This window comes from Tiliqua scincoides, chromosome 5, assembly GCF_035046505.1.
Source record: "Tiliqua scincoides isolate rTilSci1 chromosome 5, rTilSci1.hap2, whole genome shotgun sequence".
In the NCBI taxonomy this organism is placed as follows: Eukaryota; Metazoa; Chordata; class Lepidosauria; order Squamata; family Scincidae; genus Tiliqua; species Tiliqua scincoides.
In genome coordinates, this window is record NC_089825.1 from 139,695,029 (window position 1) to 139,722,465 (window position 27,437).

At 44.5% G+C, this 27,437-nt stretch overlaps 1 pseudogene; it reads right to left on the minus strand.

The window, feature by feature from the left end:
- Window positions 1–9,812: 9,812 nt before the first annotated feature.
- LOC136653904 (olfactory receptor 4N5-like) lies at window positions 9,813–26,750 on the minus strand (annotated as a pseudogene).
- Between the last annotated feature and the right edge of the window lie 687 nt (window positions 26,751–27,437).

Sequence of the window (27,437 nt, forward strand, 5' to 3'; positions counted from 1 at the left end):
CAGTATAGTAATGTAGAGGCACTGGGCTCTGGAGCTTTTTGCAAGACATGGCAACATTTGGTGGGCACGCCCACCCCCGTCCGAGGCAAACCTTGGAATGGGCTTTGCTCATGAGAAGCTGAAAGCAAGAGGCCCAGTGCAAGGGAAACAGGGATGAGTTATAGGTCTAGAGATAAGGGTTAGTGTTCAGAAGTTAGAGCTTATTCGTTAGGAATGTGTTTTTGCTTGAGAAAGAGCGTCTTATCTGTGACTGAGAGTAATCCAAGCCTTGTGCCAAAGAATAAAATAAAAGGTTGAGGGGCTGGCTCAGAGAAGCAGCTTTTTGCCCCTGACACTCAAACTTGACACCCTGGCACCGTGTCTTTTTTATGTCAACTCATCATTGCTTCACCATACAATATATATCTTTCAGTTTTATTAATAGCAATATGGTCCTTTTTAGTTTAAATTGACCTGTATTGTTCATTCATTCATTCCACCTTTATTGGCATAAACAATCCATCAAGAAAACAAAATTAAAACATTCAGGGTAGCCACCAATCATTGATCAGGCAAACAAATACAGAGGAATTTATGCCTCGACAATGCCTCAATATTTTGCAACATTTGATGAGCGGCACTCATTTCTCCCATGTAAATGTAAATGAAAACACTCACAAAGGCTACAGAAACCAGTCCTAGTTGGAGCAGCACCCATTTTATGGAAATATCTGTGCATATCCCAGATTCTTGGATAGGACCTGATATTCAACAGTCTAAATCCAGCCACCAACATCTGGTGGGCTATGCATAAGAATTACAGCAATGCCCCTGCCAGAGTGTTGGATTAGCTGCAGTTTCCACTTGAATCAACACTCAGATTCACATCTTTGCCATGTGTGAAATGGCCCTCAGATGTTCAGATTAGCTGACAACTTTGGGAGACTTTTGCCATCCCCTGTAATAAAAGGTCTTGGCTCACTTATGACCCAAAACACAAAGAGAGACAAGAGAGAGCCATAGGGAAGATTTCTTTGAGTTGTGGTCTAATTTTGTAATCATCTTACAAGAGACAACTGTACCTTCATATGACATGATCTTAGGAAGCACTTTTCTTGGTAAGCCAAAAACTTCAGAAATCATTGCTCTTGAGAGAGATTTTTTAAAGACAACAACTCCCAAGTTGAGGTTTCAACTCTAACTTGGTCTTACTCACCTTTGAGTGCTATGCTTCCACCCCACCCCCACTTCACAGTGTTGCCCATCTACCCAGAACTATGTTATGACTGCCAGCTGACCAGCTCTCTCTGAAATACAGTAATACTTGGCATAACACCTGCACACAGGAACCTGCATGAAATGTGCATTTCAAAAAGAGAAATGCCACAGGTTCTAAAAATACTGCATCTGACACTAAATTCCTTGCTTATACTCTGTGACCAAAGAATCACAGAACAGATACATACAAACTCACATATGTTGTTCATGAAAAACTAGCAATTAAAAAAAAAATCTATATTACTTGTAAAATTTGCTCTTCCCAAGGGGAAAAAAATACATTTTTTTCTTTGAATTTTTCACTCATAATAATGTACATAATTGTCAAGTCATCATTTGCACTGTTAAAAACAGCAAATATAAATATTTGCTGAAAGAAATATTTGCTGAAAGAAAGAAAGAAAGAAAGAAAGAAAGAAAGAAAGAAAGAAAGAAAGAAAGAAAGAAAGAAAGAAAGAAAGAAAGAAAGAAAGAAAGAAAGATCTATCTTGAGGGGTAGGAATAGAATGCTCATCCCCTTCATTCTTTTTTTTTTTTTTTGACTCTCCTGGATTGACCTAAAGTCCTCAGGAATCAGCATCACTCTCCAGGTAATCCTGGAGCTTTTAACAGGGCCTCCAGGAATTTTCAACTCTACAGTACACCATGTTGGAAAAATAAATATATCCAGACATCACTTCTGAGTTGGAAGCCCTAGTTGTGGCTCACAAGAAAGGAAGAGGAACAAGGAGAAGAAATAAAATTAAAAAGAAGGAGAGAGAGAAAATGAAGCAACCCCTTACCTCTTGCTCCCTCCAAAGAGATGGCAGCCCTTCGGCAGCACAAGGGCTCTTGATCCTCATAGCTATCTTGCTTCTAGCCTTAGGAGAGCCAGAAGCTGGTGGGGAGATGCATGCTGAGCTTCTTCCATCTGTCCCCTGGGGTCTTATTAAAAAGTATAGCAAAAACTATAGCTTTCCCTGTTCTGTTTCAAAGATACTATTGAGCAGCATGTGTGAGAGAATCCAATTTTGTGTTTCTTTCCCTAGCAGGGCTGGCTTTTGGAGCTGTTGGGCACAATTTCAAATATTGTTTGCAGGCTCCCCATTGCACAGCCCCTCTGCTCACAGTGATGAGTGGCAGGCCCTGACTGATGGGACCTGGCATGAAGTGCGCCTTCCCAGAAGTAGGCAGTGGCGACATGATAACATCAGCGTGTCACCAATAATTGCTTCCGGAGGGGGGGGGATTTCAGGCCAATAGGACACAAGGGTGGGCGTGAGGGTCCTCCAATGGTGGCGAAGCCCTGCTAGCCACACCAACCTTGTGACACCTTGGCATGCCAGAGAATGAAGAATGAGTTGCTGGCTGTGGCTGCAGGAGATCCATTTGTCCCCCTAGCGCGGGTCCTGTCCAGGCATAGGGTCCCATTGGGCCCCATTGCCCAATCTCTCTACAGCTGGCTCTGTTTCATAATTATTTAAATCACCCTCTGTAAGCCTCCCACCCTGCAATGGGTCTCCTCCCCACAATGGGTCTCCAGCAACTGGTGTTAAGGAATGGTGTCACTCCAGGTGCCTGCTACAGTTAGACTTGACTCTGATATATGATCAAGCAGCTAAGAGTGCAGTCCCGCAGTTTGAGAAATGCTGCTATACAAGTTATAGAACTGTGCAGCGTGATCCTAACCTGCCCTGGAGTAGGCAGGGCAGCAGGCCTGCGCTGCGTCCAAGGCAGGATTGGGGCTGTTGTACCCTGTCCAGAAAGGCAGCACCTGTTGGTAGACAGGGGTGGGTCTGTCCAGTGCCGCTGAGACCAAATAAGCAAGACACTGAGAGGTGGAAGGCTATGAAGGTTCTTTATTGTTTCAACAAGACACGTCTGTGGCCTCTGGGAGACTCAGCTCAAATCCAGAAAAAGCACTCTTCAAAGGAGTGGGACACTTTTTATACAATTCTAGGAAAATGTAGACTTCTCATTGGCTGAAGTTTGACATCATAGATGGGGCTGATGCTTAATAGGCTATAGATAACTTTAGAGACACTTGATAGACTTGTTTCAGGTTACAGTTTCCATAAAAGGTAAAATTAAACAATTAAACATATTGAATTACAAAGTTTTCAAGAACCAGTAGAGTGTGCTGTAACATTATTTTAGCCAGGACTGACCTGGCATTGACCATTTGGCAGAACATCAGACCCATTAGACTCTTCCATAAGAACATAAGAACAGCCCCACTGGATCAGGCCATAGGCCCATCTAGTCCAGCTTCCTGTATCTCACAGCGGCCCACCAAATGCCCCAGGGAGCACACCAGATAACAAGAGACCTCATCCTGGTGCCCTCCCCTACATCTGGCATTCTGACTTAACCCATTCCTAAAATCAGGAGGTTGCGCATACACATCATGGCTTGTACCCCATAATGGATTTTTCCTCCAGAAACTCGTCCAATCCCCTTTTAAAGGTGTCCAGGCTAGACGCCAGCACCACATCCTGTGGCAAGGAGTTCCACAGACCGACCACACGCTGAGTAAATAAATATTTTCTTTTGTCTGTCCTAACCCGCCCAACACTCAATTTTAGTGGATGTCCCCTGGTTCTGGTATTATGTGAGAGTGTAAAGAGCATCTCCCTATCCACTCTGTCCATCCCCTGCATAATTTTGTATGTCTCAATCATGTCCCCCCTCAAGCGTCTCTTTTCTAGGCTGAAGAGGCCCAAACACCGTAGCCTTTCCTCATAAGGAAGGTGCCCCAGCCCCGTAATCATCTTAGTCGCTCTCTTTTGCACCTTTTCCATTTCCACTATGTCTTTTTTGAGATGCGGCGACCAGAACTGGACACAATACTCCAGGTGTGGCCTTACCATCGATTTGTACAACGGCATTATAATACTAACCGTTTTGTTCTCAATACCCTTCCTAATGATCCCAAGCATAGAATTGGCCTTCTTCACTGCCGCCGCACATTGGGTCGACACTTTCATCGACCTGTCCACCACCACCCCAAGATCTCTCTCCTGATCTGTCACAGACAGCTCAGAACCCATCAGCCTATATCTAAAGTTTTGATTTTTTGCCCCAATGTGCATGACTTTACACTTACTGACATTGAAGCGCATCTGCCATTTTGCTGCCCATTCTGCCAGTCTGGAGAGATCCTTCTGGAGCTCCTCACAATCACTTCTGGTCTTTACCACTCGGAAAAGTTTGGTGTCATCTGCAAACTTAGCCACTTCACTGCTCAACCCTGTCTCCAGGTCATTTATGAAGAGGTTGAAAAGCACCGGTCCCAGGACAGATCCTTGGGGCACACCGCTTTTCACCTCTCTCCATTGTGAAAATTGCCCATTGACACCCACTCTCTGCTTCCTGGCCTCCAACCAGTTCTCAATCCATGAGAGGACCTGTCCTCTAATTCCCTGACTGTGGAGTTTTTTCAGTAGCCTTTGGTGAGGGACCGTGTCAAACGCCTTCTGAAAGTCCAGATATATAATGTCCACGGGTTCTCCCGCATTCACATGCCTGTTGACCTTTTCAAAGAATTCTATAAGGTTTGTGAGGCAAGACTTACCCTTACAGAAGCCATGCTGACTCTCCCTCAGCAAGGCCTGTTCATCTATGTGTTTTGAGATCCTATCTTTGATGAGGCATTCCACCATCTTAGCCGGTATGGATGTTAGGCTGACCGGCCTATAGTTTCCTGGGTCCCCCCTCTTTCCCTTTTTAAAAATAGGCGTGACATTTGCTATCCTCCAATCTTCTGGTACCGTGGCCGTTTTGAGGGACAAGTTGCATACCTTAGTCAAGAGATCTGCAACTTTATTCTTCAATTCCTTAATAACCCTTGGGTGTATGCCATCAGGGCCCGGTGACTTATTGATCTTTAATTTATCAATGAGGTCTGAAACATCTTCTCTTTTAACCTCTATCTGACTTAACTCCTCGGTTAGGAGGGGCCGTTCGGGCAGCGGTATCTGCCCGAGGTCTTCTGCCGTGAAGACAGATGCAAAGAACTCATTTAATTTCTCTGCCATCTCTAAGTCTCCTTTTATCTCCCCTTTCCCTCCCTCACCATCCAGAGGGCCAACCGCTTCTCTGGCGGGTTTCCTGCTTCTAACATATTTGAAGAAGCTTTTATTATTCCTCTTAATGTTGCTGGCCATGCGTTCCTCATAGTCTCGCTTGGCCTCCCCTATCACCTTCTTACATTTCTTTTGCCACAGTTTATGTTCCTTTTTATTCTCTTCATTAGGGCAAGACTTCCATTTACAGAAGGAAGCTTCCTTGCCCTTCACAGCCTCTCTAACTTGGCTGGTTAGCCATGCGGGCACCCTCCTGGATTTAGTGGAACCCTTCCTTCTTTGCGGTATACACCTCTGCTGGGCCTCTATTACTGTTGTTTTAAGCAGCCTCCATGCACTCTGGAGAGACTGGACTCTTTTTACCCTCCCTTTCAACCTCCTTCTAACCAGCCTCCTCATTTGAGGGAAGTCCGCCCGTCGGAAGTCAAGGGTTTTTGTGAGAGATTTGCCTGGTATTCTTCCCCCAACGTGCACGTCAAAACGGATCACAGCATGATCACTGTTCCCCAATGGCTCAGTAACGTTTACATCTCTAACCAGGTCCTGCGTACCGCACAAAATTAAATCCAGAGTCACCTGTCCTCTGGTGGGCTCCGTGACTAGCTGATCTAAGCCACAGTCATTTAGCACATCAAGAAATCCGGTTTCCTTATCGTGACCAGAACACAAATTGACCCAGTCAATATGAGGATAATTGAAGTCCCCCATGATTACAACCCTGTCCCTCCTTGTCACCTCCCTGATCTGTTTCCTCATTTCAAGGTCCCCATCAGATTTCTGGTCTGGAGGACGATAGCACGCCCCCAGTATTACATCGCTGCACAAGCCTGGTAATTTAACCCACAGAGATTCTACGGTGGAGTCGGACCCACCTTCAATCTCTATTTTGCTGGATTCTATCCCTTCCTTAACATAAAGGGCCACCCCACCTCCAACACGCCCCTGCCTGTCCCTCCTGTAGAGTTTATAGCCCGGGATTGCGGTATCCCACTGATTCTCCGCATTCCACCAGGTTTCCGTTATGCCCACTATGTCAATATTTTCCCTTGTCACCAGACATTCCAGTTCTCCCACCTTTGCTCGTAGACTTCGGGCATTCACATAAAAGCATTTATACACGGAATGCCCCAGGATGGGCTGCTTATTCGCTCCTTTGTCCCCGCATCCTCTCATTGTGCCAAACCGTCTATCACATCCCATCACCCTACCTTTCCCAATTTCTTCTCCTACCCTGCCTTTGTCTTGTTGTTCTCTAACCTCCCCATCCTCATCCCATAGGGATGAGGAGTCCCGAACTGGATGCCCCTCGGCTCCTGTCGGCCTTCCCCCAGGGATCAGTTTAAAAGCTGCTCTGCCACCTTTTTAATGTTATGCGCCAGCAGTCTGGTTCCATTCTGGTTCAAATGGAGCCCGTCCCTCTTGTACAGGCCCCGCTTGTCCCAAAACGTTCCCCAGTGCCTAACAAATCTAAACCCCTCCTCCCTACACCACCGTCTCATCCACGCATTGAGACCCCTGATCTCCGCCTGCCTAGCTGGCCCTGCGCGTGGAACAGGTAGCACTTCAGAGAACGCTACCTTTGAGGTCCTGGCTTTCAGCTTCCTGCCTAAAAGCCTAAATTTGGCCTCCAGGACCTCCCAGCTACACTTGCCCACGTCGTTGGTGCCGACATGCACCACAGCCGCTACCTCTCCCCCAGCACTGTCTACTAGCCTGTCTAGACGAGAAGTGATGTCCACAACCTTCGCAACAGGCAGGCAAGTCACCATGCGGTCCTCACATCCGTCGCAAACCCCCCTCTCTATGTTTCTAATAATCGAATCCCCCACTACAAGAAGCCCCCGACCCCCCTCCCGCCGAGGAGTATCCTGAGTGCGCTCGGATACGGGCCCATCCCCTGGAGAAGGGATCCCCCTAGGGGATTGTTTCCCTCCTCTCCAGGATGATTAGGATGGCCTTGCTTGAGCTACCTGTCTTATCTCTTCTGTGTTCCTTTATCTTGTTTTATTCCAAACATGTTTCTAAAGCGTTACAATACAGTCTACAGAGATACAGGCTTAGCGAATGCTTTTGCCAAGACATCTGCCTCTGCCAAAGTTGTCTGCCCAAACTGGTATTTGCTTATCTGAGTTCATTCCAGACTCTGAGATTCAAGCATCTTTAGTCAAGCCTTATTGCTTTTAATAAAATCAAGCAGTTAAAACTTATTTCTAATGACTACTACGTCTCCATATATGTTGGTTACACTTTAGGGCAAAGACTATTTTACTTATTTGTGTCTCTTCCTTATTAACAGTCTTTGAAGCTCAAAGTCCCAGCTTCTGTGAGACTTTTGTGAAAGTTACAAACAGCTTCTAAAATAATTCTGCCAGTGTTTTAATGCAAGGCTTCTAGCTAAGGTAATGACACTGTCTTTTGCTCTAAAAAGCATGAAAGAATAACAATCATTAAAACTATAGGTGGACACAGGTAGACTGTCTTTGCTAAGATGGGTATTCTGTCAAACGATGCCCATCTGCTCGTTGTTATCTGTTTTAGTTGCAATTCAAACAAAGAGAGTTTTCAAAGGCAGAAGTTTTTCCTGGTACTTTCTACTTCTTCTCGCCTCCTCCTTACTTTCAAAAAAAAGGAATAGCCTTGTCTTTATCTAACTAAAATGTGTTGCCTTCTAAAGTTTATCTCTCGCCAATGTCTGTGGTTAGCTAGCTAGATGCTTTGTTAGTTTGCCAAGAAGCATTGCCAACTGATAGCTGAGCAGTGAATTCTTTTAAGCTTAATGAGCAGAAAAGCTTTCCCCTAATTTCATGCTTTTCCTGTGTTTTTCTTGTCCCCCCCCCCCCCATTTTGGTTCTTTGTTTCACTGTATTGATGGTTGCTACAGGTTTGGCTGGGGGAGGGGGGGTCTGAGACAGGTAAGCAGGCGTCAGGTCTGAAAGTGGCTCAGCCCGAGGCAAGGGGAATTGCTTCCCCTTACCCTGGGTAAAGCCACAGCAGCCCCAATGGGGCTATTCCAATCTGCACCAACTTAAGAGGTAGCACAAATTGGAGCAGCTCGGGACTGTCCTGGGACGCCTGGGAATGGGGTTAGGATCCGGCATAACCACTGGATCATGGCCCTCATCCCGCTCCCCATCTGACTACCCCTGGGAACGCCTGCCCTCCTCCCGCCCCAAAACACCTCTCTCCCACCTCCTCCCTGCCGTCCCCATGCCCTTCCCCAGACCCCTGCATCCCTGAGCTCACCCTCTCCCTGGGGCCCGCATCGGCACAGGAGGCTAGTGCACATCTGTACACCAGCCTATCTGCCCATTGAGTGGCGCAAAAGTGCTTTATGGCACTTTTGTGACACTCCTGGGCAGGCACAAGGGACTAGCGGGGTCCCAAGGGCGCATTAGGATTGCACCCTTAGTCTCACAATATCCCGGTGAGGTAGGTTTGCCTCATTACCTACACATTTCCTGGTCACATCTGGTGATGCAAACATCTTATGTGATGCCATCTGGTGTAGCATTTCCTCCCCCCCCCCCCCATGTTACTTCATGGGCTACTGCATGGCGGTGAATGGAAAAATGCTGAGCACAGTGACATTCCACCATATGTCTGCTCCAATGAGATGTTACCAAGAGACATGAGTGATGGATGTGGATCAACCTCAGCATCAGTCACAGCTTTCAAGCAAGCTCTGGTTGAACATGAAATACTCTGTAAAAGGAGGTTTCTCCACAGATTATGCCTACTCAATCCTAACAACAACAACAACAACAACAACATCAAAACCTTTATTTGGCATAAACACTCAATCCTAACATTGCTTTTCAAAATGACTCATAGAATAGATTGAATATTACACTGAACTCTTGTATGATTTTATTTATTATGAATACTCTTCATTATTATCATTATGAGAGAGCATATCCCACATTTTATGTTTAATGAATGCAACATATATACACTTCAAGTCTTTTTCAATGCTGAGATTTGGTAATCTTGGCAAGTAATTACAGTTACTGAGTAAATCATATGGCATTATTACTGTAACACAAGGACTGTGTGATGAGTGGGGAGGGAGGAGAGGCTTCAAAAAATGCCGCCACCGCGTGAGGCATGCAAGCACACACAACCCATGCACTTTTGCACGTGTGCTGTGAGCGCTTGCTCACCTCAAATTGCAATGACGCTTTTCGAAGGACTCCAGTGGGGGGCCCTGCCACCCCACCCACTGCATGTCACTGCTGCAAATAGTCCAACACAGCCCAGAACTGTCTGGAGGCCTGCTGGGGGTCTATTGTTTGAATTAATTTGTAACAAGCACTTCATGGTGGAGATGATTCAACCACACATTTCATACCTCTAACAGAGTTTCTGCAGAGTTACCAGACACTCACTAGTGTGTGACTCTCCACTACAAGAATCTTGAACATAAGAACAACATTTTTGAAAAAGCAAAGCCTTCCTTTCCTAGTATGTTCTGGTTTTCTGTGACTCATTCCTTCAAATTCTATATTTTTTCAGGTATTTCCACATAGCAGCTTTGATCTCTTTGTTCCTCAGTGTGTATATTATGGGGTTCATCAAAGGGAAGACCACAGTGTGGAAGAAGGCCACAGTCTTGTCAAATGGAAAGTTCTGGAATGGGCGGCAGTAGATGTAGATGGCAGGACCAAACATGATAAATACAATGATGATGTGGGAAATGCATGTGGAGGAGGCTTTGCTCTTCCCATGTCTGGAACCTGTCCTCACTTTGAGCAGCAGGGCCCCATAGGAGATGAGGAGGAAGATGAAGCCTACGACAATGACCAGGCTGTTGCTGACAAACATAATGAACTCTGTCATGTAGGTATTGGTGCAAGCTAGCTTGATGAACTAGGTGACATCACAGAAGAAATTGTCCAACTCATTGGGGCCACAGAAGGGAAGTGGAAGGATGAAAAAGACCTGGATAATGGAATGCATGAAGCCTCCGGCCCATGAACTTCCCACCATCGTCCAGCAAGCCATCCTGGTCATTACAGTGGCATAACGCAGTGGGTGGCAGATGGCCACATAGCGATCCACCTTTCACTCTGTATTTTTTTGTCTTCTGAGGCTACCTTTTCTTCTTTCACTTAACTTCCTGCCCATCAATGGCCCATCCTATGCTATAAATCACTGCTACTCAATGTACCATCAGTACGTGCTAAAGACAGAAAATGGCCTCTGCATAGCCGGGTGTTCCTGTCTATCTCTTCATCCGTGTTATGCTTGGCAGGAGGGCCAGACCACAACCCATGCAGAGCATGTGGGCTGAGTGCTTGAGTGCCTCACACGGCAGTGGCGCTTTTCAAAGGACTCCGGTGGGGATGCTCTGCCGCACCTGCCTCCCCACCCACCGCACGTCCCTGCTATATCCACAGTGTAGATTCACAGCCATAATGCCCAGAAATATGCAGTTTATGAAATGTGCATTTTAAAAACAGAACTGCCACAGGTCCTTCAAATAGTGCATCATACCCTAAATTCCATGCTTGTGTTTTGAGATCAAAGAATGGAGAGAGAGAGAGAGAGAGAGAGAGCGAGAGAGAGCAGCAACCCCTTACCTCTTGCTCCCTCCAAAGAGAAGGCCTCCCTCAAGCAGCACAAGGGGCCTTGATCCTCACAGCTTTCTTGCTTCTGGCCCTGGGAGAGCCAGAGGTGAGGAGATGCAGGCTGAGCCCTGGTGTGCCACTTGTCCCCAAGGGCCTTATTAAACAGTTGAGCCTATAAACGAATGCTTTTTTCAGTTCTTTTTCAAGGATAGTAGACTAGTGGCTAAAACTCTGGCTCCCTTTTGGAATATTTGTATAGATGAGATCTGATGGCTGTTGTTTTCAGACAAACAGCATAAATGAAAATGTTATTACAGAGATAATTTAATGCTGAATACAATGCAACAAACTGGATTAAATTATCTGTATTCTGTTATTCTGTCAAAGGTTGTAACCAAATAACCAAGAGGGGGAAAAAAACTGTGGTATGTACAGTGGATGTCCTTAACTCAAAGCTGGCCTTCTGCCCTGCAGTGGGTCTCCTTGGACCTGCACCGGCTCTTCAGCTGCTATATTTCCAAGGAGAGAAAGGCGGTGGGGAAGCTGCTGCTGGAGGATCCAGCAGATGCCATCACCACCAGATCCACCCCCTCTTACGGCCACCGTGCCTCGTTCCTCACCCTCTCCACCCGGTTTTGCCCCTCCCCGCCCTCCCCCATTTCCTCCTATCCACCCTGCTGTCTTAGAGCCCAAGTACGAGTGTACCGCTGGCGCTGGGTGTCATAAACATGCTGTAAAGCACATTTAAGGCACCCTCCGTGTAGGGACCACTGGCGCTGGCCCAGCAGCAGTTGGTGCTGAGCCCATCACTGGACAGACACTGCCCGGAACAAGGGAAGAGCTTCAGGCAGCGATAAGGTTGGTTGGGGCAGGGGAAGGAGTTCCAGGGCAGGGAGAGGGTGGGGAGAGGGTGGGGAGAGGGCACTGCAGGAGGAGGAACCAGGATGGGAGGGGGGTGGGACCTACAGAGCCCTGCTTTGCCAGATTTGATGCTCTGGGTTGGGCTGAAAAGCTGGACAACAAGCTCTTCCAGTGTGTGCCTGCAAAATAGCCAGGCAGACTGGAGGAGACCCATGACGGGGCCTGCGTCTTTACCCAGTGGAAGGGAAGAAATGTCCTCTTCCCCTGAGGAGACTCCAATGGCTGCTGCAGTGCCCATAGGATGCAACAATAGCCATTTTGGCACTGCTGCTCCTCTGGGCTCCGGGGAGCATAGGATTGGGCTACCACCTGCTCTGGCGGGTGGCCAGCAGTCCGGCACCATGTGCTAGAAATCTCCAGTCATCCTACTGGTGTTGCACCAATGCACCACTCTTGTGCTGCTGGAGGGTGCTTTACGGCTGCTTTACAACAGCCAGTAATGGTGGACCACCAGTTCCACCAGTGGGGCAGCCCAACAGGGTTGGGCTGTTTAATTTACTATTGCACACTGTTGCAAGGTGTTGCAAGTTTCAAAAGCAAGACTCAGTAGTCAAGCATGATCGTCTGTAAGCTTTTATTTCATTGCTAGCAATGGGCATCTCATGGGACTCCTGTCCAAAGCATTGAGAGCAAGTATCAGTCTTAACCAGACCCTTTACAACATTTTGGGTCCTTTGTTTGAAGATTTGAACTTCCCATTGGCTGAAGTTTGACATCATAGATGGGGCTAAGGCTGTAGATAACCTTAGAGGCACTTGATAGGTGAGCTTCAAGTTACAGGGTTCCAAATAAGGTAAAATTATACAATTAAACATATTGAATACAAAGTTTTCAAGAACCAGTAGAGTGCACTATAACCTTATTTTATTCAGAACCGACCTTCTTGGCAAGACTTCAGACCTATTTCTTGGCATACATCTCCCTTCCTGATTAATGGTCTTGCTTGAGCCACCTGTTTTATCTCTCCTGCGTTCCTTGTTCTGTTCTCAGCAAAACACTATGGGGCTCTCTGCCAACCTCTGTTAAGCAAGGTCCTTTAAACTTCCCTTTAACAGTTTATGTACTTTGAGTACATTTGAGGAAGCCAGCTTCTTGTGATTTTTCATATATTTTAACATAAAACAAGCTAAACTTTCACTACATATAGGATTCTTCCATTTACCTTCAAACAAATTACTCAGATATTCTGCTTTCTCCCTCCCTCTCTCTCTCTCTCTCTCTCTCTCTGTACCTTCCTAATCAAACCTACACTAACCCCCTTTGACATTCATTTCATTTCAGTTGCAATTCAAACAAAGGCTTTCTCAAGAATGTTCTTGCTTATCTAATTAAATGTATTCTTTTTCTAAACTCGTCTCTGCAGATGTCTGTGTCCAACCAGCTGAACCCTATTTCAGCCTGCCAACTGATAATACTAAGACTTTTCTTACTACAATGTTGCATTTATGTGTGTTTTCCCAGCTTGGCTGGCCGTATACTTCTGCCAAGAAGCAGTTTTATCTATCTTTGAGATGCAACTCCCTTTTCCAAATTCCAAAGTCTGTGAAACTAGCAAAACAGCTTTCTAAGCAGCTTTTCTGTGATACTAACTATGATTTTTAGATGGAAATGGCTTTCACTATTCTATATGGCTTTATGCTTTAGCCAGACCTTTAATAAAATCAGGCAGTTAAAACTTACTTTTAATGGCTACCATATCTCCATATATGTTGGTTACACTTTAACGACAAAGACTATTTTAAAGCTTGGAAGAATGTCAGGCAAGCATGGTGATATCCTTGGCACTTCTGTGAGACTTCTATGAAAATAGCAAACAGCTTCTAAAGTAAGTCTTCTAGTGTTCTAATGTAAGGCTTCTAGCTACACTGTCCTTTGCTCTAAAAAGCATGAAAGAATAAAACTGTAGACTGTCTTTGCTAAGATGGGTATTCTTCTGCCAAATAACACCCATCTGTTCATTGTTATCTGTTTTAGTTTGCTATTTAGACAGAGAACCTTCAAAGGCAGAAGTTTCCCTGGTATTTTCTATTTCTTCCTCTTATCTTCTTGCCTCCCCCTTACTTTCAAATGGAATAGCCCTGTCTAAAATAAGTGTTGTTCTTCTAAAATTTATCTCTTGCCAGTAGCAACCTTGACATTTAGCAGAGCTGCCAATTCAGCAGAGCAGCCAGTTTTCAATTTTTAAGCTTTCCCCTAAATGAAAATAGTGTGGCTTTTAAGCTTTTAACCATTTGCCCTAATGGCATATTACCCTGAACATTCTGTCACCTTCTATCACACACCACTTCAGAACCCTACTGGCTGAAATACTGGAATGAAAATGGAAGAAAAATGATGAGACAGAGCTTTGATCTGTTAACAGCAATGCAGAAAGTTAAGGCCAAGTTAAGATATATACTTGTTTGCATTTCATTTGGTGGATGACAAATTCATTTATTTCATTTCCATCTCACCATTCAAGTTCCCTCCAAAGAGAGAATAAGAACATAAGAACAGCCCCACTGGATCAGTTCATAGGCCCATCTAGTCCAGCTTCCTGTATCTCACAGCAGCTCACCAAATGCCCTAGGGAGCACACCAGATAACAGATAAAAAATTCCCCAGGGAGCACACCTGATAACAAGAGACCTGCATCCTGGTGCCCTCCCTTGCATCTGGCATTCTGACATAGCCCATTTCTAAAATCAGGAGATTGCGCATACACATCATGGCTTGCAACACATAATGGATTTTTCCTCCAGAAACTTGTCCAATCCCCTTTTAAAGGCATCCAGGCCAGATGCCATCACCACATCCTGCAGCAAGGAGTTCCACAGAATGACCACATGCTGAGTAAAGAAAGATTTTCTTTTGTCTGTCCTAACCCTCCCAACACTCAATTTTAGTGGATGTCCCCTGGTTCTGGTGTTATGTGAGAGTGTAAAGAGCATCTCTCTATCCACTTTATCCTTCCCATGCATAATTTTGTATGTCTCAATCATGTCCCCCCTTGAGCGCCTCTTTTCTAGGCTGAAGAGGCCCAAACACCGTAGCATTTCCTCATAAGGAAGGTGCCCTCATAAGGAAGACTAATCATCTTAATCACTCTCTTTTGCACCTTTTCCATTTCCACTATGTCCTTTTTGAAATGTGATGACCAGAACTGGGCACAATACTCCAGGTGTGGCCTTGCCATCGATTTGTACAACAGCATTCGTAATATTAGCTGTTTTGTTCTCAATACCTTTTCTAATGATCCCAAGCATAGAATTGGCCTTCTTTACTGCCGCCGCACATTAGGTCAACACTTTCATTGACTTGTCCACCACCACCCCAAGATCTCTCTCCTGATCTGTCACAGACAGCTCAGAACCCATTAGCCTATATGTGAAGTTTTGATTTTTTGCCCCAAAGTGCATGACTTTACACTTACTGACATTGAAACACATTTGCCATTTTGCTACCCATTGCGCCAGTTTGGAGAGATACTTCTGAAGCTCTTCACATTCACATCTGGTCTTCACCACTCAGAAAAGTTTGGTGTCTTTTGCCACCTCATTGCTCAACCCTGTCTCCAGGTCATATATGAAGAGGTTGAAGAGCACCAGTCCCAGGACAGATCCTTGGGGCATGCAACTTTTCACCTCTCTCCATTGTGAAAATTGCCCATTGACACCCACTCTCTGTTTCCTGGTCTTCAACCAGTTCTCAATCCATGAGAGGACCTGTCCTCTAATTCCCTGACTGTGGAGTTTTTTCAGCAGCCTCTGGTGAGGGATCGTGTTGAACGCCTTCTGAAAGTCCAGATATATAATGTCCACAGGTTCTCCCGCATCCACATGCCTGTTGACCTTTTCAAAGAATTCTAAAAGGTTTGTGAGGTAAGACTTTGCCTTACAGAAGCCATGCTGATTCTCCCTCAGCAAGGCCTGTTTGTGTGTTTTGAGATTCTGTCTTTGATGAGGCAGTCCACCATCTTACCCGTTATAGATGTTAGGCTGATCGGCCTATAGTTTCCCAGGTCCCCCCTCTTTCACTTTTTAAAGATTGGTGTGACATTTGCTATCCTCCAATCTTCTGGCACTGCGGTCATTTTGAGGGACAAGTTGCATATTTTAGTCAAGAGATCAGCAACTTCATTCTTCCTTAATAACTCTTGGGTGGATGCCATCAGGGCCCGGTGACTTATTGATCTTTAATTTATCAATGAGGTCTGAAACCTCTTTCAACCTCTATCTAATTTAATTCCTTGGTCAGGAGGGGCCGTTCAGGCAGTGGTATTTGCCCGAGGTCTTCTGCCGTGAAGACAGATGCAAAGAACTCATTCAATTTCTCTGCCATCTCCAAGTCTCCTTTTATCTTCTCTTTCCCTCCCTCACCATCCAGAGGGCCAAACACTTATCTGGCGGGTTTCCTGCTTCTAACGTATTTGAAGAAGTTCTTATTATTCCCCTTAATGTTGCTGGCCATGCGTTCCTCATAGTCTCGCTTGGCCTCCCGATTCACCTACTTACATTTCTTTTGCCACAGTTTATGTTCCTTTTTATTCTCTTCATTAAGGCAAGACTTCCATTTACAGAAGGAAGCTTCCTTGCCCTTTATGGCCTCCCTAACTTGGCTGGTTAGCCATGCGGGCACCCTCCTGGACTTAGTGGAGCCCTTCTTCCTTTGCAGTATACACTTCCGCTGGGCCTCTTATTACTGTTCTTTTAAGCAGTCTCCATTTCTCCCATCCAACAAGTACCGGACCAAGTATGTATCTGAACCATGAAAGCTTTCCAGGAATGGATATAGAAATCGATGGCATGAATCAATATAGTTGATACAAAGCAAAAGTACATGGGTCAAGGACTCTTTTGAGGTCAGGTTGCAAGAACATGACTGGGGACTCTCCAATGGTCTATTAAATCTTGCTCTTAGTACATTTATAGGTAAGATATTAAACCTACCCTGCGTAAAGGCTCTACGAATCTGAGGTGAACACATGTAGATAGCTTGAACCCAAATCAGAGGGCCATGAACGACCTACGTATGGAGGTGAACAAGACTTATGGACTGCATCTTGCAAATCCTGTTTCTCTATGTCAGGGGTGCCCAAACCCCAGCCCGGGGGCCGCTTGCGGCCCTCGCGGCCTCTCAATGCGGCCCTCAGGGAGCCCCCAGTCTCCAATGAGCCTCTGGCCCTCCGGAGATTTGTTGAAGCCAGCACTGGCCCAACGCAACTGCTCTCAGCGTGAGGGCGACTGTTTGACCTCTCGTGTGAGCTGTGGGGTGAGAGCTCCCTCCACTGCTTGCTCTTTCACATCTGTGATGCAGCAGCGGCAGCAAAGGAAAGGCCAGCCTTGCTTTGTGCAAGGCCTTTTATAGGCCTTGAGCTATTGCAAGACCTTCATTCATTCATATAATTTCATCTTTAATATATTCATTTATGAAAACTTATGTAAATTTATTCAAATTTTCAATGTAAATTAATTCTTTTTTCCCCCCGGCCCCCGACTGTCAGAGAGCTAATGTGTCAGAGAGCTAATGTGGCCCTCCTGCCAAAAACTTTGGACACCCCTGCTCTATATCGAATAGCCATACAATATTTTTTGTTTTAAAGTGGTTTATAGATATGTTAACTATTAATAGTAGATATGGCAATACCTGGAGATGCAAGATTGAAGAGAAAGAACAGAACAGAGTCATGAAATATAAAGATTTGCAAACTGAAGTCGAGGCTAAAATTGTACCAAGTGTTGTCGGCCCTCTAGGCACAAACTAAAAGACTCAGAAAAACACCTGAGGATCATAGGTGTAAATGAAATCACTCACACCTGCTACAGAAAGCAGTTGTAGTTGGAATAGCACCCATTTTATGGAAATATCTGTGCATATCCCAGATTCTTGGATAGGACCTGATATTCAATAGTCTAAATCCAGCCACCAACATCTAGTGGGCTATGTATAAGAATTACAGCAATGCCCTTGCCAGAGTGTTGGATTAGCTGCAGTTTCCACTTGAATCAACACACAGATTTACATCTTTGCCATGTGTGAAATGGCCCTCAGATGTTCAGATCAGCTTACAACTTTGGGAGACTTTTGCCATCCACTGTAATAAAAGGACTTGGCTCACTTATGACCCAAAGCACAAAGTGTGACAAGAGGGAGCCATAAGGAAGATTTCTTTGAGTTGTGGTCTAATTTTGTAATCATCTTACAAGAGACAACTGTACCTTCATATGACATGATCTTAGGAAGCACTTTTCTTGGTAAGCCAAAAACTTCAGAAATCATTGCTCTTGAGAGAGATTTTTTTAAAGACAACAACCCCCAAGTTGAGGTTTCAACTCTAACTTGGTCCTATTCAACTTTGGGTGCTATGCTTCCACCCCCCCTCCCACTTCACAGTGTTGCCCATCTACCCAGAACTATGTTATGACTGCCAGTAATACTTGCCATAATACTAGACACCTGCAGGAGAAATGCAGGGAACAACGACAGCCACTCTTTATAGGCTTCATAGATCTCACGAAGGCCTTCGACCTGGTCAGCAGGGATGGCCTCTTCAAGATTCTCCCCAAGATTGGATGTCCACCCAGGCTCCTCAGCATCATCAGATCCTTCCACAAGGACATGAAGGGCACTGTTGTCTTCGATGGCTCCACATCAGACCCCTTTGACATCCTAAGTGGTGTGAAGCAGGGCTGTGTTCTTGCACCAACCTTGTTTGGGATTTTCTTCGCTGTTCTGCTGAAGCATGCCTTTGGAACTGCAACAGAAGGCATCTATCTCCGGAACAGATCAGACGGAAAGCTCTTCAACCTCTCCAGACTGAGAGCAAAGTCCAAAGTCCAGCTGAAATGTCTGCGTGACTTCCTCTTTGCCGACGATGCAGCTGTCACTACCCACTCTGCCAAAGATCTCCAGCAGCTCATGGATCATTTTAGCAAGGCCTGCCAAGATTTTGGACTGACGATCAGCCTGAAGAAAACACAGGTCATGGTTCAGGATGTGGACTCACCTCCCTGCATTACAATCTCTGCACATGAACTGGAGGTTGTCCATGACTTTGTGTACCTTGGCTCAGCGATCTCCGACACTCATTCTCTCGATACCGAGCTAAACAAACGCATCGGTAAAGCAGCTACCACGTTTTCCAGACTCACAAAGAGAGTCTGGTCCAACAAGAAGGTGACGGAACATACCAAGATCCAGGTCTACAGAGCTTGCGTCCTGAGTACACTTCTGTACTGCAGCAAGTCATGGACTCTTTGCTCACAACAGGAGAGGAAACTGAACGCTTTCCACATGCGCTGCCTCTGATGCATTCTCGGCATCACCTGGCAGGACAAAGTTCCAAACAACACAGTCCTGGAATGTGCTGGAATCCCTAGCATGTATGCACTGCTGAAACAGAGACGCCTGTGTTGGCTTGGTCGTGTTGTGAGAATGGATGATGTCCGGATCCCAAACGATCTCCTCTATGGAGAACTCATGCAAGGAAAGCGCCCTACAGGTAGACCCCGACATTTGGTTTGGTGGGAAAAGTAGCCCCCCAAAAAGTGTTGGAAAGGGGTTCATGTGACCCCTCAAACAACTTATCCCATTACCACCGACCACTAGGGAAGGGTTTTCTAGCACCCCGACATTTGGTTTGGTGGGAAAAGGAGCCCCCCAATAAAGTGTTGGAAAGGGGTTCATGCGACCCCTCAAACAACTTCTCCCAGTTCCTCTCGACCACTAGAGAGGGGTTTTGTAGCACCCCAACATTTGGTTTGGTGGGAAAAGGAGCCCCCCAATCAAGTGTGGGAAAGGGGTTCATGTGACCCCTCAATCAGCTCGTTCCATCACTGTTGACCAATAGGAATGGAATTTGTAGTTCTCGGACCACCGCAGGGACCAATAGGGAATGGGAACAGGCCTGGGCATGCCCTCTGTATTTTAAGGCCCTGGCCTTCGGGGGGAGGGAGAAAGCTGATCAGCCTGATGCAGCCATGGCCTCCCCTCTGAAAAGCTCACCCGCTTTGCCTTCTGGGACCGAGACTCCCCAGTTGGAGTGCGAATCCCCTGCTAGGGAATTGACCAAGATGGAGAGCCCCAAAGAAGAGAAGGAGAACGTGCTGCCTTCTGAGGGGGGGGAGACCCCGGTCAGACCCGCGGATTCTCAAAACTACGTTCGCAAGCTATTCAAGTTGGAGATCTGCGATGAGCCGGAGACCCCAGACAGACCCACTGATTCTCAAAGCCTACCACAGGCACCTATGAAGAAGAAGCAAAAATGTAGGCATTATGAGGAGGAGGAGGAGGAGGAGGAGGAGGAGGAGGAGGAGGAGGATGACGTGTTACCGTTTCCATCTTTGAACCTGGTTTACCAATTTGCAATGGAAGAACCACCTGTACCTAGAGAACCTGAAGGAGAGGTAAATTATTGTGCTTGAGTGCATACGTGAGTGTGTTGCCTGAAAAGTAAAAATCAAAAAAAAAAAATTGTGTTTTTTTTTCCTGTAGGCTATTCCAAAGAAGGACGCTTTCAAAACATTACAAAACCTATGTCTGAAAGTAAACCACAGAATGTGGAACACCTTCTAAATGTCATCAATTGCCATGACCCAACTGAAATCTAACCATAAAGGTGCTCTCATGATTACATCATCTTATTCACTGACAGGTGAAGACAGCTCTGAAGTTCAAAGCAGCATTAAGTATAACTGGAAAATGGGTGTATAATATTCTGTTAAAATACTAAATGGCAAGGTGTTGTAAAGTAATAGCAGCAGCTAATAAATAATGTGTCCCCATCCAACATATTAAACTGTCTTATACTCAGTCAGACCATTAGTCCAGTATTGTCCACTGTGGCTTGCTTTGGCTTTCTAGGGTTTCAGTCCTCAGGGTTCTCAGTCCTGACTGGTATGGACAGGGATGAACCTTGTACTGTACTGCTGAGCTGTGGCCCCTCCTCCCATCATCACAACACTTCAGATTTATCCAGGCAAATGAAATAATTGCAATGTATGTTGATCAGGTTTACCTGAATATTTTATTATTACTTGTAAGGGGCAGATATTGTGGTAGTCTCAACCTTATAAATATTATTTTAGTATGCATGATGTTTCTCTCTGATCTCTGATGGTTTGGTCTTAAGCGTGGTCTAATTTGTGGGTGAGCAAATGTGTTCAGTGCTAAGGGCTATATTAGGCATATTAACATGAACTGAAGAATTGCAAATAGTGTCCGTATCTGAGACACAAAATTCATTGAAAGGATTTGAGAAAAGAGGTAGCTTCATATTACACTGAACTTTGGTTTTTACTGTAATGTTGGCATGACAGGCTGTTGTTTCCTTCTACAGGGATACTGACTGGCCGCTGTGTTAATTACAGTGCCACTTCCCAGACCTGTGAGATCCAGGGTTGGTGCCCTGCAGAGATGGACTCTGTACCTGTGTAAGTGGTTGGAGAGCCCAATCCCTGATTCGTTCAAAGTAAGATACTATTGCTCACACTGTATACCTTCAAACAGAGTTGGAAAAGTGGTCAGTGGAATCATACTGTCCCATTCACCCAGAGTTTTTTTGTTTGTGGGCAAATATTCCTTGAAGCTGAGAATTCTCTTGTGTGGGTGGCCTACATTATTATATTATGCTATTATATTAAGATGCAAACTGATAACAAAGGGAGGAATGATTACTTTCTTTGGCAACAGTTGACTCTTGGTCAAGAGCTCAGATCAAATGCACTTGATCAAGAGAGACATTTAGTGGTACCTTCTACAATGTATGCATACTTTATCCAGATCAAAATGGGCTTCCCAAGGCTAAGGAACAGAGGGCAGTTCCTCTGAGGGTGTGGGGGATACTTTATCCAGATACTTTATCCAGATCAGAGCATATTTGATGGAGATCTGATCCTTCAGCGGTTGACTCTGGTTCAACATATATGCTGAACATATATAACATACATTTTATCTTGATAAGACACAACTGCTGCTGCAGCACAGCTATTGTTGGTCTGTGCCACAGTTTCCTTCTCTTGACACACAGGGCCTCCAACAATCCCCAGGGAATAAGTCACATCAGCCATGGGGCATTTCTGTGGCAGATGACTTTTTGGCAGGTTGTTTTTAACCAAAGTTCACCAAAAATCTACTAAATGCAATGTGAGCTTGAGTTTCTTACTCTAGAGTCACTCTAGTGACTCACTTCTCAAAATTGAAGAGTGGAAAGCGGATGCTGTTCTTAATGAAGAGGGTGAAGTTTTCTGCCTCCAGCATGACGGGTCTGTTGGGAGAAAAATGGTTGGAATCAACCTCTTGGAGCAGTGGATTTGGGGAGTTCTGGTGATGGGGGGAACATACGAAACAAACTAGTACTGAATCACATCCCCCACACCCTCAGAGGAACTGCCCTCTGTTCCTTAGCCTTGGGAAGACCAAAATTCAAATCATACAGGTGAAAAGGAACATTCCAAAAAAAAACTGTGCAGCCTGACCATCTCCCCCTCATGAATAAAGGCAGCATTTTTTTATTTCTAACAGATTCACACAGGAACACAGAACACATGAAAAAGCATATTTCCTGAATAAGCCAGCATATGGAAGTTTTACTCAGACCATGAATGCTCCAGAGCACATGCAGAGTGAACAAAACAGACCCTGAATTAAAGACAGCCTATTAGGCCTCTGACACACACACACACACACACACACACACACACACACACAGAGAGAGAGAGAGGCAAGTTTCACACAGACATGCTGGTTGGCATAGTACAATCATACAAAATTATGCAGCCAGCGATACAGGTGTAAGATTTTCTCAGACCAAGAATGCCCCAGAGCACTTGCAGAGTGAAAAATACAAACCTTGAATAAAAGCAGTCTGACATACAGATTCTGATAGAGAGAAGCAATATTTAATTCTATCAGATTCACATACATGCCCCAACACATACAAATTCCAAAGGCAAAGGAGAGAGAGCAATATGCTTACCAAAAAGAACTGCAACCTTTTTTGAGAGATGTTCTGACACACACAATAAGGTGTCCCCTTTTATAGGAAAAATCTCTGTACCCCTCACTTCTGGACATTCCAATTAGTTTTTTCTTCCCAGGCCCATACAATAAACAAAAATGTTGGTAAGTTAGTATGTTTTTATTTTCACACCATAAATCTTAAAAGAAGTCACGTAAAAAACAGACCCCAAATTCTGTTTCACATGTCAAAAAGTTTGAAAAATTTCCAAGTTATTGGAATGCAATCCTTCAGGATTAACCCCCAGTTGTTGACCTGTGTCTGGCTGAGAGAAGACTGCATTTCCAGAAACGTGAAGAAATTCAGATAAGAAATCCATTCAAACTCTGGTGTTGAAGATTCTGTTATTTGCTTTGGGGGGGAAACATAAATAGTACTGAATATGTTAGCACAGTAGCTGTACTTTATAATCCTAGTATTGTATAACACTAAATAAAAAGCAAGGGAATAAGAAAACATCCGTTTTGTTGCCATTAACATTTCTTTTTCATTTTCTTACAGTGATTAGAGCAAAAAATTTCAAGTGAAAAGGTGGTTCCAGCAAGTGATGATCCACTTGACACTCACAAAATGATCCGGTATGAAATCAAACAAATAAAGGTACATGGACTCCGTTGCCTATTTTATGAATTAAATGTCAACAAATAATATACTGGAACAAATATTTCCACAATATTATTTATTATTATATAGTAAATATATTACTTTTAGTATATTAATATTAGAGCAGCCATTTTCAACCACTGTGCCATGGCACATTGGTGTGCTGCGAGTGGTCCACAGGTGTGCCACAGAAATTTGTGGGAAGGTCATTGAGTCCCTTCGGGGAGAAAGGCGGGGTAGAAATAAAGTTATTATTATTATTATTATTATTATTATTTATTAGTAGGGCCAATGGGGGATGTGAGCCCCCCTCTGGTAACATGGTGTACCTTCTAAATGGTCAAAAATCTGATGGGTGTGGCTTGACAATTTTAATGCCATGAGATGAAAAAGGATGAAAATCACTGTATTAGAGGAACAAAACAAGTTCCCAGCCATTCTAGTGTCAGCTTTATATACATCAGTATTTGTTTATACAAATATTGATATGAACATAAACTAGAAGATAACCACAAATATTTAATCATGTAGATGAATAAATAATCATGTCTGATCATGTTTCTATATCAAATCAGAAGCTTTAAACCTCCCTGCTAGCCAAGCAGAAGGGAAGAGGGAGCCTCTGAGTCCAAGGTTTGCATCTAATCAAGCATATAACCATGTTTTAGCATTGTGCGTTCTATTTATGGGCTTCTGTGTTGCATCCAAATCTGTGTCACATTTTGTAATATGAAGCCCTGCTATTAATTTGTCAGAAGGCACAGTCAAATCACATGTAATCAACATGTGTGTCATGGCATGGGAGACAAGTTCAGGCGAGGGGAAGTTATTGCTTTGTTTCATATTTATGCTCTCATTAGATACGGAGAGATACAAAGAGAATAGTGAGCCACAGGTGAACTTCAGCAAATACTTAGTTCAAGTCAGTTTGGGATTGCTTTCCAAAAAAAGATACAAATAATTAAAAATACAATGACAGATATTTATTTAAAAGATTTATATACCACTGTTCTCGTACTCAACATCAAAGTAAAACATGTAGAAGATAAAACATCTGAATAAAAATATTTAACAATTAAACACTTAAAATTAAAAATATAAGAGTAGATTCAAATATAAAACAGCTATTTCATAATATAAAAGCAGCAACGGAAATTTAAAAAGAGGAACTCTAGATACAAGGAAACTAGTAGGCAGAGATTTAATCAGTAGGTGGAAATTAACATTTTGTGAGGAAACAAAGAACCCACACTGTAATCTTAAGTACAGGGTGGCCAACCCACAGCACAAGATGTGCCACTTTTTATGTAGAAAATCTTGAACATGTCACTCCACTTTAATGTCTTTTTTTAGTGATTATCAAGCTAGCTAAATAGAGCCTCCAAGTTCAAGAGCAGTATGTCTCCAAGTACCAGATGGTACGGAGCAAAAAACATGAGAATGCTGTTGCTTATTTGGGGCTTTCCAAAGACACCTGACTGACTGCTGATGAGGCCAGAAAGACAGCTTGCATGGACCTTTAGTCTGGCCTTGTGGAACCCATTTCAAAGTCTATATAACATGTATTCACTCCCCTTCTGCACAGCCCAGCCCCCCTCTGCTTGCTCACTTTCTTGTTATCAAAGATGATAACTTAGCCAGGACCTATTTGTGACTGATTTTCTCAAAGATAGTATCTCCACACAGCTGGGCCATCTGGCCTTTGCTGATCTCATTGGTCATCTCTGCGCTGTCCCGCTTGTCCCCTGCTGCCTTCCACAGCCCACCCCAAGACTTCTTGGGTAAGCAAGTGACATGCCTGTTAGTGAAATGCAGCTCTCTAGCATTTGCCCTATTGACTTTCTCTCCTATTCAAAATTCTTTTCTTACCTTACTGCCTGTTTTTCAGTCAAAGCAAGTCAAGCACAGTAGGTGTGGCCACCCTTAGTGTGCACACTGCAGCATTAGAAACTTGAAGGTTTGTTGTGTAAGAAGTAGCAAAGAAAGCAAACAAACTGTAAACTGCAGTTTTCTTTCTTTGCTATTTTTTGTAATAATTCTTTGTTATCATTTAAAAGTTTTTCAAAAATATATGGCAACTTCATGCATGCCAATCAGAAAGAGTCAGTGTGCCACTAGTAGCATTTGTGCTGCAGGTTGGCCACCCTTGCTTTAGAACATTATTTTTTCCCACCTGGGGGTCAAATTCTAACCTGTAACTACTGCCACAATGTCCATTAGTTTCAAAGCTGAAGAAAACATCATGCATACTAAAACAATATTTATAAGGTTGAGACTACCACAATATCTGCCCCTTACAAGTAATAATAAAATATTCAGGTAAACCTGATCAGCATACATTGCAATTATTTCATTTGCCTGGATAAATCTGAAGTGTTGTGATGATGGGAGGAGGGGCCACAGCTCAGCAGTACAGTACAAGGTTCATCCCTGTCCATACCAGTCAGGACTGAGAACCCTGAGGACTGAAACCCTAGAAAGCCAAAGCAAGCCACAGTGGACAATACTGGACTAATGGTCTGACTGAGTATAAGACAGTTTAAAATGTTGGATGGGGACACATTATTTATTAGCTGCTGCTATTACTTTACAACACCTTGCCATTTAGTATTTTAACAGAATATTATACACCCATTTTCCAGTTATACTTAATGCTGCTTTGAACTTCAGAGCTGTCTTCACCTGTCAGTGAATAAGATGATGTAATCATGAGAGCACCTTTATGGTTAGATTTCAGTTGGGTCATGGCAATTGATGACATTTAGAAGGTGTTCCACATTCTGTGGTTTACTTTCAGACATAGGTTTTGTAATGTTTTGAAAGCGTCCTTCTTTGGAATAGCCTACAGGAAAAAAAAACACAATTTTTTTTTTTTTGATTTTTACTTTTCAGGCAACACACTCACGTATGCACTCAAGCACAATAATTTACCTCTCCTTCAGGTTCTCTAGGTACAGGTGGTTCTTCCATTGCAAATTGGTAAACCAGGTTCAAAGATGGAAACGGTAACACGTCATCCTCCTCCTCCTCCTCCTCCTCCTCCTCATAATGCCTACATTTTTGCTTCTTCTTCATAGGTGCCTGTGGTAGGCTTTGAGAATCAGTGGGTCTGTCTGGGGTCTCCGGCTCATCGCAGATCTCCAACTTGAATAGCTTGCGAACGTAGTTTTGAGAATCCGCGGGTCTGACCGGGGTCTCCCCCCCCTCAGAAGGCAGCACGTTCTCCTTCTCTTCTTCGGGGCTCTCCATCTTGGTCAATTCCCTAGCAGGGGATTCGCACTCCAACTGGGGAGTCTCGGTCCCAGAAGGCAAAGCGGGTGAGCTTTTCAGAGGGGAGGCCATGGCTGCATCAGGCTGATCAGCTTTCTCCCTCCCCCCGAAGGCCAGGGCCTTAAAATACAGAGGGCATGCCCAGGCCTGTTCCCATTCCCTATTGGTCCCTGCGGTGGTCCGAGAACTACAAATTCCATTCCTATTGGTCAACAGTGATGGAACGAGCTGATTGAGGGGTCACATGAACCCCTTTCCAACACTTTATTGGGGGGCTCCTTTTCCCACCAAACCAAATGTCGGGATGCTAGAAAACCCTTCCCTAGTGGTCGGTGGTAATGGGAGATGTTGTTTGAGGGGTAACATGAACCCCTTTCCAATACTTTTTGTGGGGCTCCTTTTCCCACCAAACCAAATGTCGGGGTGCTACAAAACCCCTCCCTAGTGGTCGACGGTCTTGGGGAGAGTTGTTTGAGGGGACACATGAACCCCTTAGGGTGTGGGATTTCTGGTAAAAAGGGGCAGGACTTTCAGCTGTCAAAATAGTTTGACATAAGGTATGTACTTCCAACTACTCGCGATCTACTCATTTTGCCTCATTTTGGTCTACTGGTAGATCGCGATCCACCTATTGAGCACCCCTGCCATAGTCTTTCGAGACTGAAGGTTGCCAACAATACCTGCACACAGGAACCTGCATGAAATGTGCATTTCAAAGAGAGAAATGCCACAGGTTCTGAAAATACTGCGTCTTACAGT